Consider the following 18448-nt stretch of genomic DNA (forward strand, 5'->3'; position numbering starts at 1 on the left):
TATCCCTTCTGCCCACATTAGTAATTTGGATCAACATTACGGCAGTTGCCCTTGAAGTGGCACCTTGCAACAACATTGTTTGTATTTTTCAGTGTTCATTCAGGCTGATTGTTTTTCAATTCTCCCACTTTGGCTACACATTCCTCAGCCCTATTGTCACATTTGTGACATACTTCTGTCATTGCTGAACCCCACATTGGACCACATGTGTTACCTTGTTAGATGAATGATTTGACCATTCAGACTAATTGAGTATTGGCCGGATCACACAAATTTATGTGGCCTGTTTGAATCTGGAACATGATAGTTGTTTCCTGTCATGTTGAAGTGACAAACCATTGATGTGTACATCGGCCTGCAATCACTGTATTTTTGTACACTGGATGTGTTGCAGTGTGTGGCACATGCCTATTTTGTCACACTATGTAGCATTTTTCATCTCATCATGTCCATCTCACATGAATGGCTGACTGTATTCATTCACTGACATGGGGAATTTACCATGGCTATGGTACATGCCATCTGTGTGATGGCATGTGTCATGTATGTGTATTGGACATGCCACTCACAGGCCAATGTGTGATGGCAGTGCTACCCAGCATGCAGCAAATGTGTTGCTCTTCCGTGTAGGTGTCATCAGTGTCTGCCTTTTGGGTCCCCTTCAAACTCAGTGACAGTGCATGCATGGGAGGGTTATAGTCATGTGGGACATGTGTGAATCGTGAAAATCATGTACTGGTTATGTAGCTTGTCAGGCCTATTTGTGTGCTATGGTGCTAAGCCTGTTTCCATTTTTTGTCTTTCATGTTTTTGCAGGGGATGATGCACTTGATGCTGTTGAGGTTGAGGAGATGGTGCAGACCCAGGAGGAATCTCAGGCATGACCAGGCACCAGTGGGGGACGTGGTGTGGTGGTGGGTGAGAACCCAATCTTGCTGCAGAACATTCTATCGAGGGGTGCCTCTGGGTGCACCTCCCCAGACCTCTATTCAGGTGCTGATTCGGATGATGAGACCTATGTGCCGTCACAGGTAAGTGTTTTTGGCAGGGATTCTGTTCTGTCCAACCCACCTGTACCAGGGGTAGAACCCTCTATGGGGATTTCAGTGTTGGTAAGTCCGCCTTTGGCGGTTATGGATGCAGGGTCACATTCCACAACATCTGATCCTGTTCCTGGGCCAGCAGATCAGAGGGGGAATGCAGTCCTGCAGCCTCAGGCAGTGCCGGCACATCAAGGCGCAGATCGCCTTGCCCCAAACAGGTGTGGTGCCCGCCGATGCGGTGGCCCTACGCCACCAGACAATACCGCATGGGAACAATCCATTTACGGTATGGCAACCCAACAGGCAGCATCAGTTGAGATGATGGCTCAAGCAATGGAGAGGGTGGCCACTTCCATTGCCCCCCTTGAAAGGCAGATGGAGCTACTACAGCAGGCAACAGACTCCATTTGCCAATCACACAGGGAGGACATGTTGGCGTCCAACAGGGACCGACGGGCGGCACTGGAGACTCTACGCCAATCGATATCAATAGAGTCCCAGGGCCACAGGGAAGCCCTGAGGGTAGAACTCCATCACCTCAGGGAAACTCTTGTTGACCTTGAGGCTTCCACTAACTTGAAGACAGAACAGCAGCTGGAGCGGCTCACACGTTCGCTCTCAGCTGAGATGCCGGCAACTCGGGAGGAGATCCGTGCATCACGTCAGGTGCTGCATGGGTATCTCCGCACTATAATCCTCCAAAACGAGACCTTCCACACCCGCATGCTTGCTGCCATGGAGGACCATACCAGGGCTTTGCGTGGGCTGCCTCCCATTGCACCACCACCTCCTGCGGCAGCACCACCTCCTGTGGCAGCAGCAGAGGGTGATGATAGCGACAGCAGCAGTTCATGCCACATTGGCATAGCCGTGCAGGCCATGAGCCCATGGAGGTGTTATTTTTCCCAACATCCACACAGGTGGGTGTTGGTGCGCACCCTGTCCTTGGACCTCCTGGGTGGCCTCCCACCCCCGGCCTCCACATGGCCATTTTTGATTTTTGATTTTTGATTTTTTTTTTTGTGTGGCTCCCGTTGGCATCCACTGTATTCCGGCTGGGCACATGCAGGCTTGTCCTGAGTTTGGGTTAAATGCTTGGGTTCATGAGACACACAGCCCTCCTGCTTCCCGTTTCCATGGGCTTGCAAAGGGTGTGCCCAAGTAACATTGACTTACACAGTGACGTAGGACTCCCATGAGCTGTGTGGGCAGTCTGTAGTCAATACTGTGTATACATTCCTAGTGGATATTGTTGTTGAATTGTACACTGCATGGTGTATTGCTATGTGCTTGTGCATCCATGTCTTTCACCTAATTTGCAGGTTAATTCCTCATGTCTTCACAAGACCGTCTACTTTGGAGGTGGAGTTCATGTTGTAAGCAGTGCACTTGGACATTTGCTTGGCAGCAGCACTGTACAGTTGGAAGTGGCCGATGTGCTGGCATGATCAGGTTGTAAGACTACCACTACTTTAACTTAGTACTGTCATGTTTATGCTATGTTTGAGGTTGTGTAGCTGCATTGTTTTGTTGGTAAGTATTTGGTCATGTGTGTTGTTAGTTCTACATTACTGGGAGCATATTGTGTGTGGGCAGTTTCCATTGAGGACACTGTACTTTGACACTTGTATGATGTTTTGGGGATTGCTTTGTTTGCTCTCACATAGCATGACATGCCATGGTGTGTTGGGTGGCGGTGCTGGGGAGGGGTTGGGTGACATGGCACTGTTGTCATGTTCTATTTTGCAAGGAGGTAATGATTTTTGCAGCATAGAAGTGTGTCTTTTGATGACACAGCATTGGTGGTGTTTGTGTAGGTAGGTCACACAATGTAACACTTCCAGGTGACCAATCTCAGGCTGGTATGGCTGTGACAGTTGACTGTCCCTTATGTCATCATCATTGTCAGCTGGCATGTGCCAGGGCTGTGTGCACTCCACAGGGGTGTGATTTTAGATGAAGTAATTATCCACCAGCTGTGTACGGGCTGCCTCACCCCGTGCCCTTTCTCCTCCCATGCGCAGCAGGCGTGCATGTGGTTGGGGATGTGGGGGCACCACCATGTCCACAGGCAGGCCCCGGCGTGTTGCAACGTTGTGCAGGACACATGCTGCCACTATGATCCTGCACACTACTGGTGGAGCGTATAACAGCTGCCCGCCAGAACGGTCAAGGGAGCGAAAGCGTGACTTGAGCACTCCGAATGTGCGCTCCACTATTCCCCGGGTTGCAATGTGGGCTGTGTTGTATCTTACCTCGGGTGGCATGGTGGGGTTCCTAATTGGCGTCATCACGTGGGTGCTCAGAGGGTAGACACTGTCCCCTGGGGAGGTGGTGATGGGTATCATTAGTGGGGTTCTGACATTGCTCAGTATCTGACATGCATGCATGTGCTGTGGCATTTATACTCACGGAGCAGCCATGTATCGGCATGCCACCCAGCTTCTAGGTCCCGGTTTAGGGTTGACATTCTGTAAGTGGACCCTGGATACCTGGAATATACTGAGGTGATGATTCCCTTGGCATCACATACTACCTGGACGTTGATGGAATTCCAGTGCTTACGGTTTCTGTAGAAGTGCTCTGATGCTCTGGGGGGATGTAGAGCCACGTGGGTGCAGTCAATGGCAGCTAGCACTTTGGGGAAGTGTGCCACCCCGTAAAAATCCTGGACGACAGCCTGCCTTTCTGCAGGTGTTCTGGGCAGGTATATGTGCCTGCGGACTGATGGGCGTGCAGTCATGATGGCCAGGTGTAGGCAGCGTGACTGTGTGGCCTGTGACACCCCCCCACTATAGCAGTTGTCCGTTGAAATGATCCAGTGGCCAAGACGTGCAGTACATTGAGGACCTTCTGCAGTGGGCTGAGTGCCTGGGAGCACAGGGTGGGTGATGTGAGGTCATCTTCCCACTCACTGACCAGTTCGAGTATTATGTGAGGTGGAAACCTGTTCCTCCCATACACCTGATCATCAGGCATCCCAAAAAGGCTGGTTCTGGGTGTAAAAATTCTGGGCCTGACTATCCTCCTCCTCCTCCTCCTGCGGTATCCCACGACCACTGCTGCTAGGAATGGTATATTCATCCTGGCGTCTGTGCTTGTTTGTTGTTTGCGTGCACTTTTATGCTGCGCGGGTCCACGTACGCCTGCTTCCTGCTGGCGTACGTGTTTCCGGATTAGCGCGTCTTTTTTGGCGCACGCGTTAGGTCCGTTCGATTCCATGAATACGTGTTTGGAACGTGCGTGTGGGCGTTCCGCGCACTTGCCTCCTGTACTTCCCCTGTGACGCCCACATTTTCACAAGTTGTTGCCCATTCCGCGTGTCACGCCCCCTGTTCCTCCTACTTTTGTTGTGTGCGCCGCGCTATGTGCGATTTCGCTGTGCGCTTAGCGCACGTTGTTTGGAGACATGTGCGCCAGCTTGCGCCACGCAGAATTTTGGCGCACATCCTGGAATTTCCTCGCGCACGGACTTCCATGAATCGCTGTGCGCGGTTTTCGCTGCGATTTTCGCACTGACACTGCGATTCACACGCTTTTGCACACTTTCGCATGCTTGCGCCGAAAATTTCAGCGCACATTAATTCCATGAATCAGCCTGTATATCTTCAGTCTTTCCTCCAGACGCATATAACAGCCAGAGACAGTGTGTTCATTATAAAGCATGGGAGTAACTCTGTATTGTGAGTCACCTAGATCTAAGACTAGGACACTTAGATCAGGGTGTAGTTGGTTGTTGGGGCCCTCTTGAGTTCCCATCCTCTTGAGCCAATGGATAGCATGGGGCTCTGATACTATTGTCCTGGTAGGCTGTCTTTCATGGGATGCATAATCCCCCCGCACCCCCCACAGGACATGAGAAAGAGTAAAGCACCTGAGTTCACCACATTCCCCATCTAAAGGAGCTCTATTACAAATGTACTCCGATCAGCACCTATGCATTAAAAGTTGGTGGTCCCAGAGAATGACCACAGCCATGCTCCCCAGGATTATCATTACCCTCCAACTACTTAAATCATTGCCCCAAATTGTAACTGTGGAAAACAATGCAGCATAATTATGGGAATGGATCCCCTCCTTAAAGGTCTTGTTACAAGCCTGGATGAACCAGTGATCAAATTGGTGAAAATCTGCCCGTGGCTTCACTCACGTGGATTTTGGGATTTGCTTCAGTTGTTTTTAAAAGACACATGATTTTTTTTTTTCAAACTGTACGATAAATAATTTACTGGTTGATATCTTGACATAATAAGCAATGTAATAAGCAATGTTTATTGGAGAGGTTAGTTGGGGCATATTTGCTACAAAACAAAGATAGTTGTTCCATTGATTTGCGTCCAGAACTGTTTTTGTGTTTTAATTAGAAACAGCCAAAGAGACAGAAAAAAAATGAAAATTACTTATTTGGCATCTGCAACCTACAGAAATAAACCTGCAGCACTTTCAAAGTTGACAAAAAAAAAAACCCCAAGGCCTTATCCACTGGAAATAAATCAGTAGGGCAGATGGTACTATGTGGATATGACTATCCAGGTTTGCTAAAGCCTCTTTAATTTCCCCTAACACCTTTTGATGTTGGTCTTCAAAATGTAATTCGGCATCCACCAGATAATTTTAGAGGGATTCCGAGGGCATCTCTACAGTACTCTTGGGTTCAAATATCCTTTTGAAATCTTTGCAAGGAACAAGGCACTATGAGACAGTTGTCTATGGAGGGAGCTTATTGAAATGGTTCACTCTCTTCTATTATGATTGGGATAGAGGAGGGGAGGTTAGTGGACATGGTTCTGTGTGACCTGAAATAACATGGGATGCTGCTGAATTTACTTTTGCCACCTCCTACATTTCCAAATGTCTCTGTGAAATGTTGGGAAAAATACCTTTCCCACCAATGTGCACACCTCTATGGGCATTTCTCCGCATTTCATTGTGTATACCAAATTCAAATGGGATACACAGAAATTAGTCACATTCCACTGAACCTCTTGGAATTCCAGAACTTGCAATTTTACTGGACTGTCAAAACACAAGTTTGCTGTTGGGTTCACTGATTTACCTGCAGCACTAAGCTGCTAGTATATCAGGCTCACGCTGACAAAGCAATGCAAACATTACTTCCATGGAGTTATATTGCACTCCATGGAATGGGGATTTTCTGGCATGTCTTCCAACTAGTAATACTGGGACATTAGGCAGCGAAAGTGGTAGGGCCAGTTTGCTGGTATCCCACTGGAATTACTGGTCGGATACTGGAAAACTAATAATGACTGCCATTGTTTTAAACCAAACTGCTAGCAAACAAACTAGATTTCTAAAACACAATGTTAGGCAGCTGTCTGGGAAGATCATTGGACGAAAAAGCCCTAATAAAAATTAAAAAAATAAGGGGCAGACATGTGGCGTGTTCGGTGATTGGATGGTGAAGAGTGTGAAGTTTTGTTAATGTTGAAGTACAGATTAGTTATTAAATTTTGGTTTTAAGAAGATTAAATACGTGTTTATAAGATTTGCTGGTAATCTCTGCTTTAGAGTAATGGTACTATCATTACTATCAAACCATCCATATTTCTTTTTTATATATGCAGTGTAGTGACCTGCATTGGCTGTGGTTCCTGCATGGTAAATTATACCTATTGTTGTGAAGGTTTTCTTACCAAGTGATACTTGACCATGTGTGAATCCAGTCAGCTTGCAGTTGTTTTTGGTACCATCTGCATTGTAATGTAGAAGCATTAGTATTACGTATTTACTATGTGTTTGTATTAGTAAAGTGGACCGATTATTTGAATTGCAGATAGTACATAATCTACCATGGTTTGCATTTTGTACAAGTTGCTGAAATGGAACAGATTCACAATTAGGTATGGATACATACATGAAGCGCTCATTAGGGATTTGTTCCTGTGTCATATTGTTGCAGAGAGTGCATGTATGTTTCCACATGTATGAAATCTGGAAGATTTCATGTATAGGTACGTTTTTGTTTTCCGGTACTTGTAGTAAGTACATTAGAAATTCTTGTGGATCTTCTTGTGAGTTTATAGTGAATTTCACCATTCCAGCACAGTAGTCCAAATCTTGTCTTATTCCATGAACACTGTAAATGTTGTCAGGATTGTTTGTTGCGTTTCTATGAGGGACTAACATTTGCAAACACAATTGGTCAACAATTGGTGGCAATTGAAATAGAATATTCATTGCTACATTTGTGTAGTAACTTACACTAGTTATATTTGAAAATTTGAATGGACCAGATAGTTCTGTGTCCAAGTCATTTTTTGGAGTGTGTGTTGCTTCTTTGAAGAAGTACCTGAGTTACTTTGAGTAATAGGTTCTTCTTTGGTTGTTGTAAATGATGAAGTATTAGCTTCTTTTACTCCCTTGGGAGGATTTGTAGTGAGATCCTGTTGCATTTCTGTTTGAATTAGTTTTATTTTACAACGTTTTCCTTTTTGTGGAACAGGATATGTTTGTTAATGGGGGGTGTATAGTGAACGAAGTCTATTGTATTCTAAAATGCAAGGAATATCAGCGTTTTCTTTACTGGCATCAAAGTTGATTAGAAATAGATTGTCAAGTGTATGTAAGCATGATAGTTCTACGTAGCTCATGCCTTCTTTAAAGACTGTGTTCCCAATATCTATCAATGCTTTGTCTAGGGTAAGACCTTGTGATTTGTGAATGGTGACAGCGTATGCTAGAGTTAGAGAAAATTGTTCTCTGCTTACATACATGTCTTTGAAGAGAAGGAATCGAGCTGTTGCCCGCCCTATCCTTTTTACTTCTGAAAGTTTGTCAAAGAGAATATTGACAAACTGAATATTGTTGTCACTTGGGTATGTTTGAAAGCCAACAACTGTAACTGGGTGCTCCATTAACTAGTTGTTGATCCATGTCAAGGTTACGTTTAAGATTTACTCTACAGTTTAAGGATAATATTAATATATTTTCTCCAAACCAGCTGTGTTGGAGATAGAATTTTCTAAGGCATTTAGTCTTGCTGTGTTGTTGTCACATGAGTAGTATCATACCATGTACGTCCAGTTTGTCTGTGGAGCAAATTTCAATTATTGGTTGCATTTCTTTTTTCAACATTGTTTCATTGAATTTGGAACAGCTTGCAAGAGATGGGATTAAGGACATACAATTTACATTTTTGTGTGCAAATTGTTCCATAACATCAGTAGTACATGAGTTATGGCCATAAAGTACATGGATGTCCGAGGTTTTTAATATTGTTTGTGCTTCTTGAGATAGTACAGCAACTCTGAGGTCTGCAGATTGGCGCATATTTTCTGTTAATTCTCTGTTTTGGAAATGTTGCCAAAGGTTGACATTTCCCATGCTACCAACAGTTTTATGGCAGAGTTTGTGTACTAAGGTTTTAAAAATAGGTTCACCTTTCACTGGTGTCAATTGAAGAAGATATCCAAAAACAATAATGTCTTATCCTCCAAAGAGCTCTTCGTAGTTTGTTTTAAGTACTTCTTGGGAGCTGAGGCGAATCGAAGCCAACATTAGGTTGGAGACCATGCTCACTTCATCTATTAGTAGCATTTGTATTTCATTTGTTTTAACACTCTGTTTAGTTCCATTGCAGCTTCTGTAGAAAATTTGTAATTTTCTAATTTGGTTTGGTGTTCTACTGGAAGGAGTAGTAATCGGTGTAAAGTGACACCGCCTATGTTGCAGGCAGCTAAACCTGTGGGGGCAGTTACAACAGCTGACAGTTTGTTGTTTGTCAATTGTTGAAGGAACTTGCTGATGATTTTGATTAAGAATGTTTTACCTGAACCAGCTATACCTCTGACGTATAGTAGTATAGGTTAGTAATGTTCATGTTGTACACCATGTGCAGTTTCTTTTGTTACTTCTTGAAAAATTGTACACTGCTCTTTGTTCAGTTTTGAATGTAGTACAGTTAAGTCTTCTGTATCTTCTTCATAGTGACACATGGTGTTCTCTACTTCTGTGATAGCTAATTCTGCCTCATTTGCTATTAGTGGCTGTCCCAGTGGTTCTTGGCTTCCTGTTACAGAGGGTTGACTACTGTCGGGATTGTCTTTATCTAGATGAGCCTGGAGTTCTTTTTCATGTTGCTGTTCATTGTGCAACATTGTTTTGTACTGTGTAAAGTTTACATCAGTGATAGCGCTTTCATTTGCTTTCAAAGCGTCTTCATAGGAGTCATAGTGTTCTAGTATCTCTTCTACTTTTCTCCATGGTTTAAAAAGTTGTAGCAGGGACATGTAATATAGTTCTTCATGACAATTTGATATGATTAATTAAGCTTTGTTTGTTAAGTTTCACTAAGCTGCCTTCACAATCTGTCACTCTATATCTACCACTTTCATCAGGTTTTATACTATTTTTGTATGTGATGTTTTGGGCTCTGTGGTATAGACACATGATTTCCAAAGTGGTACTCCTGTTTGGGTAGTATGTGTCCAGTAAATTGTTTGTCAAAATGTCTTGGCTCTTGGAATCATTTTTGGCTATTGTTTCTATGTCATCGTATGATTTGAGAACTCTTTTTCTAGATTTAGTAGAACCAAGACTTAGCCATACTATATTTTCAGATTTTCCATACAAAGCAGTACCGGTTAAACAATCTGCAGCTTCATAGGAGCCACATTCTCTATGAGAGAGCATTTTTATGCCTAAGCTGTACAATTTCTGAGATAGTGTTTTGTCTGATGAGAGGTCATTCCAGAGGTCTTACAGCTCTGTTTTTCTGCTTTTGTTAAGTAGGCTGTAACATATCGTGCAACTGCAGTGGAATTGTCTGCAATGTACTGCACATCTATGTTTGCATTCCATGAGAGGGCAATGATTGCATTGTAATCATTGATATATTTTGCTTCTTCTGTTTTTTTTTAAGGTAATATGGTTTCTTAGGTGATTTACTTTTAATACTATGTCTAACTGAAGACATGAAGTTGTTCACTTCACCTGTTTCTGTAACTAGTCTAGGGAAACCAAAGCGGCATTTGGTGTAGTATTTCCCTTTGTTTTTGTATTTGCGATGACAATATTTGCCACATTTGTGTCTTTGAAATTATACAATTTGTGCATGAAGATCACTAATTGTTCCTTCCGATGGGATTTCACAAGTGACATATTTTTCGATAAACTTTAAAACTGTGGTATCACTGTCTTGGCCAAATTTAGGAGCATCTTTAATCCATAAAAGCATATCGCTATGTGGTGCTCCTCTGGCTTCTTATTCTTTTTTCCAAAAGAAGTGTTGCACTTCTCCGAGGGGAGGAACATTTTATTACAAATAAAGTGTAGCATAGCAATGAAACAATGATGGAAATCTCTTCAAACATTAACAGGATCCAGAGAGCAAAGTTCTGTAAGGATATTTGGTGTGTTACAGCACAGAGTACAGCACTACTGCACAGGTAGCAAACAGCACAGAGTACAGCACTACTGCACAGGTAGCAATTTTTTTTTTTTGCAGCAGCACCACAAGGGTGCGGTGCATTGCTATATGTGTTACCAGATTAACAAGGAAAGACAGGCTATTCAGTCAAAAACGATTTTAACATATAAGATGCAAATCTATTTTTACAGTTAAAAGCACACGTGCACATTCAAAAATGCACACTATTTTTCACCTGAAATGCCTATGGTGGGAGAGACACATTTGAAAATAATAACTAACATTACTTATAACTAACCTGACTAATGAAACTGAGGTTAACATAATCCACTAATAAAAATGTGTCTCCACTGCAGAATTAGGCCTATTCTGAAAGTGAACTTTTAAACGCACATCCATTTTTTTTTCTCTGCTGCCCTGTCCACATAATTACAGGAAGCAAAAGAGCTCGAAAGAACAGGAAATCAGTTGGTTACAAAGTATTACTATAAAAATGAGCCATTGTGTAGAGAAGGAGGAGATGGCATGATTGATTCTGATTGGAGCAGTGTCATAGCAAGTATAATGCTAGAGGGAGTGATCAGAGTTTTGCTAAGGGGAGTTTGAGGAGAGAGAAGGGCAGTCAAGATTTGGCAGAGCTGGGAGAAGGACCTTTTTCCTGGTTGGAGCATTCCTATCTGCAAAAGCTGAGAATTCCAGGCAATGACCCCTGTTTGAGAAGGAAAGGCGCTCCTTTTCACTGGGGTTAATCTTCAAGGGAGCCACATTCAGAAAGAGAACAGCTAAAGAAAACTTGACTGAACAGATAAGGTAATTACATAAGTGTGGGAGCTGAGTGTGTACGAGAATGTTCAGTCAGAGTAGGAAAGGAGATTCCGGTGCCTTAATCACACGTTAATGTTGCAAATTGTGTTCTGTTCTCCGCCATTTTTTTTTCAGTGTATCACAGACAATGCTGTTACTGTGCTATTTTATTTATTTCTGTAAAGAGTGAGATCGTGTTTAAATGCAACTTTTATAATACAGAAAAATATTTGAAAGCAGACGGGTGGTGTATTTTATATTTACCAATACAGTGCTGATGATGAGGGGAGATTTTTAAACAATGCAATTGTCATTTTAAGACAGATGTGTGCATGATCATATTCAGTATGGACAGTTGAGAGTGATGGTTTGTAGCATAGCTCGTTGGAGGTACATGAGCCAACGGGAAGAGGGACTCTCTGAACATAGTTCCCTACCGTATATAAGGTAGTGGAAATTACCACAAAATTACCACATATAGCTCTCTGTCGTAAATAAGTCAGTGAGATCGCCCATGGTGGCACACTAACACTAACACTGAAAATGTGGTATTCCTAAAATGTAGGTCTGAGGTCTCTCTAGTGATTACACGAAAAATCTAAGCAAAGATAAGGGATTCTGGACATTGGGGCCACAAATAAAACAAGGGAATTATGCTCACCAAAATACCACCAACCACGCATACCAACCACGCATACCAAATATGCATGTCTGGGTGCTGAAATAATGCATGTCCACTGTATTATTGTTGCACATGGCCCAATCTGAATACCAGGAGTGATTATTGCTAAGTTATTTTTCGGCGGTAATAAAATACCGTCAGGCCCCAAATCTCCACAAAATACCCTACATATTTATGGTGCGTTGCAGGCCGGGAAAGTGATCATAGAGTACCTACTGGGCGTGGCAAGTGTGTCTCACACTGCCATTTGCACATTAAAGGGAACCCATTTTATAATAACAGTGTGCCACTAAAAACGAATTTCAGAATGTCACAAAGGGAAACCACATTCTCAGATCTAGTGCAATATTTAGAGGCAAAGTTGTTTGCACATGGGAATTGGTAGTCAAATAGCACGTTAGAATGGAGTAACCGCATTCAGGGTGAGGTGCAGAAAGAAAAACTAGACAATATTTTTGCAGAAGGCAGCATAATTCAGGTCTGCCTTACAAGATTATTGAATGCAGCCGATAAAAGTGCAGAGAAAGACTGTTTAATACGGCTATGCGGCAAAATATCGTTTATTTTAAACAAGTCTCTGCGAATGCAAGAGAATGATACTCAGCTAATTAACAGGTTAAAGACTGAATTAGAGGGGGCAAGTAAAAATCAGGAAATGTTGAGAGCAGAATTGGATGTATGCCAAAAAGACATGCAATTAAAATGCAGAGACTTTGATACTCAGTTATCCAAAAGCAAGAAACAATTTGAAGATAGTGAGCAAGAATTGGCACACTTAAAAGCCTTAGTGGATCACATTAGGCAGGATAAAGATGAGGTTGTTTCAGAGATGCAGATTTTACAAAAAGAACATTGTGAAAAAGAAGGTGATCTCCAGAGTGCAGAACAAGAAATGATTAAAATGATTCAAGAAAGAGACCAGAGAAATAAAGAGTTCAATGAATGCCAAATGCAAATGTGCGACATGCAGGAGGTGATTAATAAAATGAATGGTGAAAACAACTATTTGCAAGATGAAGCCAACAGACTCCTTAAAAAGTGTAAGGACTTAGAACAGCAAATGTGCATTACCAGGTCCCAGGAGAGGCGGCAGGGTACCACATTCAATGGAGTGGAGGTGAATTCTAGCTCTGCCCAAAGAGCTAGTGCTCCAGTGACTGGGCCGGTGACTGAACTTGGTTGCAGCGCCCTTGGGGGATTTGATACTCCCATTGGGGGCGGCCACCAATCTCATACACCTGAAAACAGGAGTGAATCACAAAATAGTGCAATTCCATGCATTGCAACAAGTAGCCCGATAAAAATAATGAAATCCATTAAAGCCCTGATCAAACCATTTAAAAAGGGAGGTGAATGCTGCATTGAGGATCACTTAGAAGCGGTGCATGACATTTTTAAGGCACTCTAGATACCTAAGGAACAGTACAGACAATATTTTTATTTAGCTTTAGATGCCCCGACGGCCAGCATCATAAGGGGATTAAATGAACAGCAGAATATGACATGGCTGGAGTTTGAAAAAGAAATTAGCCGTCATTTTTCTCCTTTTCAGTCATTGCAGGAGGCAAAGAAAGTCGCGTACACAATTACTGCTGGACCTAATATATCCCCTCGCCAATTTTTACAAGACTTAAAAAGAGCATTTTCTCGCTTTGATGTATCTTTTGACTCAAATTCCAATGAGTTTAAAACTGCATACTTCTATGGGCTACAGAAAGACATCATATCCCAATTGGTCCGTGAATTTGACCGTGACAAGTCCCTTGAATGGATTGTACATCAAAGCACAAAACGATATGAGGTACTCTATTGTCAGGGTAGAGAAAGTGATAAAATGAAAGATACTAGACCTAAATCTAAAGAACCCTCAGCCACAGTAATGGAAATCAGGTCAGCCAAAATGTCCCTTGAGTCTGCTCAAAGCCAAGGTAAAAATAATGTGACACCTGAACAAAGGGGTAATCAACAAAGATCGCCATTTCCTGTACCAATGTTCCAATCACATGATCCTAGTAATAGAGAGAGCTACATCAGCCCTAGGTATTTAGGGGACAGACCCCGGGTAGGATACCGCCTGATATGGCAGGTATGAACAATAACCAGAGACAAAATCAAGATCAAAGAAATGATGGTCCCTACCAGTCATTGGGGACACAGAGCAGATTTGATCCCAGCACCATGATATATGCTAATCAGGATAGGCCCCGATATGTGGATCGATTTACTGATAATGGAAATCAACATAGGGGCCAGTACCCACAATCTGAGAGACAGGACATGAGGCAAAACGTGAACTACAGTCCACGCCAGTACAATGATTCCCCACCAGGGGACTATAATCAAAGGATGGGTGCAACCCGCTCCCCTCCACAAATGAATCAAGAGTTCAGAAACCATCCCAACCGACATCAATCACCTGAGAGGTATCAGAATAGATTCAATCAGGGGGAAAACAACCAATATCGACCTAGGCCACAGAAAGAGGATCCTAGAGAGATGGAAAGGTTCCAGTGCCTTGAGGCCCAAGTGAAAATGTTAGCTGAGCAAATAGGAAAGCTCTATACAGCGCAAAAACAACCTTTCAAAGAGGGGGCTGATGGCCATAGCAATGACCGGGGGGCTTCCGAAAAGTGACTAAGTACTCATGATAACTGCAGTGCCAAAATCACAGATTGCTCTGATATAATTTTGCATAACGACTCTGAGATGCCTAATGGATTAAAAATGAAAGTACCAGTAAATGAAATTGTGACAGAAAGTGCAAATACTTCTAAAAAAAGAGGTACGGTTTAACTTAGAGCTAAATAAAACAGTAAAGATTTGCACAAATGAAAAAGAAACATTAGGAATTCCAAAAGAACAAAGGAACAGATTTAAGAAAAATGACTCATGCATGGGGAATACCAGTGAACAGGGAGTAAGTGGGGATGCTATAGCTCCTTCCCTGGGCAAGCAAAACAATGACCAAACACAGACAGAAAAAGGAAATACTCACAAGGAGGGTACAAGTCAATCACCTGAAGAATTCTTTGAGCCACATATTTTTGAAGAGGCTGAAAGGGCTGGTATCACACTAAATGATCACAAATGCACAGAATTAAAAAATGACAAATTGCTGAATGATGTTGTTACACATGTTCAGTTGGAGGATTGTAATGTGGTCTCTGATGTTACCCAGATGGATGGGCGAACAGTGGCCACACTCCAAAAAACCTCGATCATGGAGAAATGAATAAAAAATCTCGCGCAGAAATGGGTAAAAAGGAGGGAAAAATGTCTTTCCATTTACCAATGTGCTTAGCCAAAAGTGAAAAAGACCTGAGAAAGGTGAGCCCTGAAATCAGTAAGAATTCACATTTCTTATGTATATTAGAGGAAGTTGAGGACAGATATTATGCACCCATCACTGTAGAAGAAAAATGCCACACCTTTGCTATGATTGACACTGGCGCACAGGCCACAATTATGTCCAAGGAGCTGGTAAAGAGTATCAATGAAGGGAGACCTCCACAGAGTCAGATCACAGTGAAGGAAAATCAAGGCCCAGTGCATAACTTTAATGGGGAGGAGGTGCCCATCATAGGTGTAACTGAGGTTGACATAAAAATAGGAAAGCACAGAATGAAACAAGAGGTATTGATCACATCTATTTGTGAAATTCCATTTCTGATGGGGACAGATTGCCTGAAAAGATTGTCTCCTCTCATAGATGGGGTGAATGGAGTGCTGTGGTCCTTAACCAAAAAACCATTGAGGTCTAAGAAACTAAAATCACAAAACAGCAATATAAATGAATGTCACACCGTTGCCAAAACAAATGATGCTGTGGAGGTATATCTCCAGAATAGCTGCATACCTAGTGTCACTGTCATATTATTGTGTCAAGATAAAATGCAGAGCGACAATGAAAAACTACCTGTACAAATATACTTGGACCCAAGGAAAAATTGGCAGACTGCCATAGATGAGCACACATTATGTTTTTATCTAAAAGAGAAAACGTGCAAACAGAATATTGCTCCTAAAACAGATTCAGAAAAACACATTACCACTCTGGCAGAAATACACATGGAAGATGAGCAACCATGGGTTCATGTTGGTATAAATGACTATTTTAAAACAATAAAAGCCACTTTAGCGCTTGAACATGAAAGGAGTTTCATTAATGAGAAATTGTTGCAAAAAATAATGGAAAGGGAAGAAATCCCGAGATTTAGGATTAAAAACCAATATGTTTCTGGCTTGGACAGTCCAGACTTTGAAAACCGAATTGCAGGCAGATGCATGCTTAAAATTAGCATTGGGCAGAAAACAATTTACCATAATGTATGGATAGTGAGTGGAGCACAAAATGAATTTTACATGGGAAATGACATCATGCACAGAATGTGTATGGTGTTAGATTTCCTTAATCAAAAAATATGGTCACGCCTAGGTGGTCCGGCACCTGAATTTGAAGACAAAAGAAGGGCTTATCATTGTGCACAACTGGTTCCTTATGCAATCGAATTACAAATGAGGAAAAATACTATTATTCCTGCATTTACAAAACAGTTTGCAATAACACTGAAATGCAAAAATGGACAGCAGATGAAAGGCTCTGATGCATTTGTATGCCTGAATGAATCCATAAAACAGCAAGGCCTGGATTATGAATACATTCCATTGGTAGACATTGGTGAGGGATCTGTAAAAATCATGGTAAATAATAAAGGTTGTCAGGATATTCATTTAGAGGAATACTCCCCATTAGGAATGGCCATACAAAAATCGCATTATACGGCAGATTTAAATAACATGGTGATTGGGAATATTCCTGAAAAATATGTAGATGCCAAGGGCGAGTTGCCAGAACACCTGGACTCTCAGCCCAAAGGAATATTTAAAATTCATTCTGTGTATCCTTATGATTCAAATGAGACAGTGTGCTGCCATCAAGAGGATTGCATAATATTTAATTTAAATGAAAATGAAACAGAAAATCAGCCCATTGAAGTGGAAGCTGATATGCCAAAATATTTAAAAGTGGCAGCTTTACAAAAAGACACAGCCACACAGTTAGAAGAAAGCGCCGAGATTCCCTTACCAGAAGATTTTCCAGAATTTTCCAGAATGGTAGAAGAGCAGATCTCCTTAGCGGATGCATGTGAAAGCAATGAAGAGAGGGACAATCTGAGGGAGATATTTATGGAGTTTAAGGATGTATTTGCAAAAGATGCTTATGATTGTGGTTTAACTGATTTACATGTGGCCACACTACCAGAAGGGTGTAGCAGAAACCCAGTGTTTGTACGCCAGTATAGACTACCGCTGGCATGTTTAGAATCACTGGCAGAGATTATTAAAAATTTGGAATCACGGGGAATCATCAGGCCCATTCATAGCACATCCAATACACCTATTTTAGGTGTATTGAAGCCAAATGGTCAATGGCGGCTGTGTGCAGACTTGAGAGAGTTAAATAAAAGAGTACCAATATCTAGATGGCCACTGCCATTCATTGATCAGGGCCTAGCTCAGGTACATGGTTCAAATGTATTTACCACATTAGATCTCACCTCTGGATATTGGTGCGTGCCATTGGCAGAGGAGATACAACATTTATTTTCTTTTACATTTGACAGGACTCAATATGCCTGGCTTAGAGCTCCGTTCGGGTACATCAATAGTGGGAGTTTGTTTTGTTTTTGTTTGCTATGCGTAGGAAATCATGTAAATCTTCCCATGCATATTCTGCACAACTTAATGTAACAAACCAAGTGGGTGGGCCAACGTTTCTTATCATACAACATACATCTCCATGACGTTGGAACCAGTACTCTTTCGTACCACGCATGTTTGCTAACAGATTTGTAATGCTTGATTGTAAAGCCTCATCTTTTTCTTGCACTTTTTGTATTAATTGCGTAGCTGACATATTTTCAAAGTGGGTTCCTGATTTTAATGTGTGTGCAGCTCCGTAACATAGAGTTGCAAGTTCACTTTCAAACAGTAGGTGGAATATGTATTCACCATTATGGGCCTCATCACGAGTTGGGTGGTAACGCCGGCGCTAATAGCGCTGGCGCTATCTGCCCTACCGCCAAACCCCAAACCCACCAGTGATATTAGTGCCGGATCACGGGTTTTGGTGGATTTGGAAGTCCCCATTCCCCATTTAGCCCATTCGGGAATGCCCCATTCCCCATTGGGCTCTTTGGGGAAATTTCACGCTCATACCGCCGGCGGATTTCCCGCCGGTGGTATGAGCGTGAAATTTCGGCGGATTTCCCCCCAGCTCAGAGCTAGGGGGAAATCCACCGAAGCCCTGATTTGGCGGACCCTTAAACCTGGCAGTAATCGTGCTACCGCCGGATTTAAGGGTTACTGCCAAACTCGTGATGAGGCCCTTTGTCTAAATCTGGGGTCTTCAGAATACATTCGTAATGAGCGGTATTCTGATGCTGTTATCTGAGTGGGTCTATCATCATACCTTCCTTCTTTTCCAGTAGGAAAGAGTAGAGGAAAAGCATGCGCTTCTATACTTTTTTC

Source organism: Ambystoma mexicanum, chromosome 7q (genome assembly GCF_040938575.1).
Source record: "Ambystoma mexicanum isolate Mex_15411 chromosome 7q, UKY_AmexF1_1, whole genome shotgun sequence".
Taxonomy (NCBI): domain Eukaryota; kingdom Metazoa; phylum Chordata; class Amphibia; order Caudata; family Ambystomatidae; genus Ambystoma; species Ambystoma mexicanum.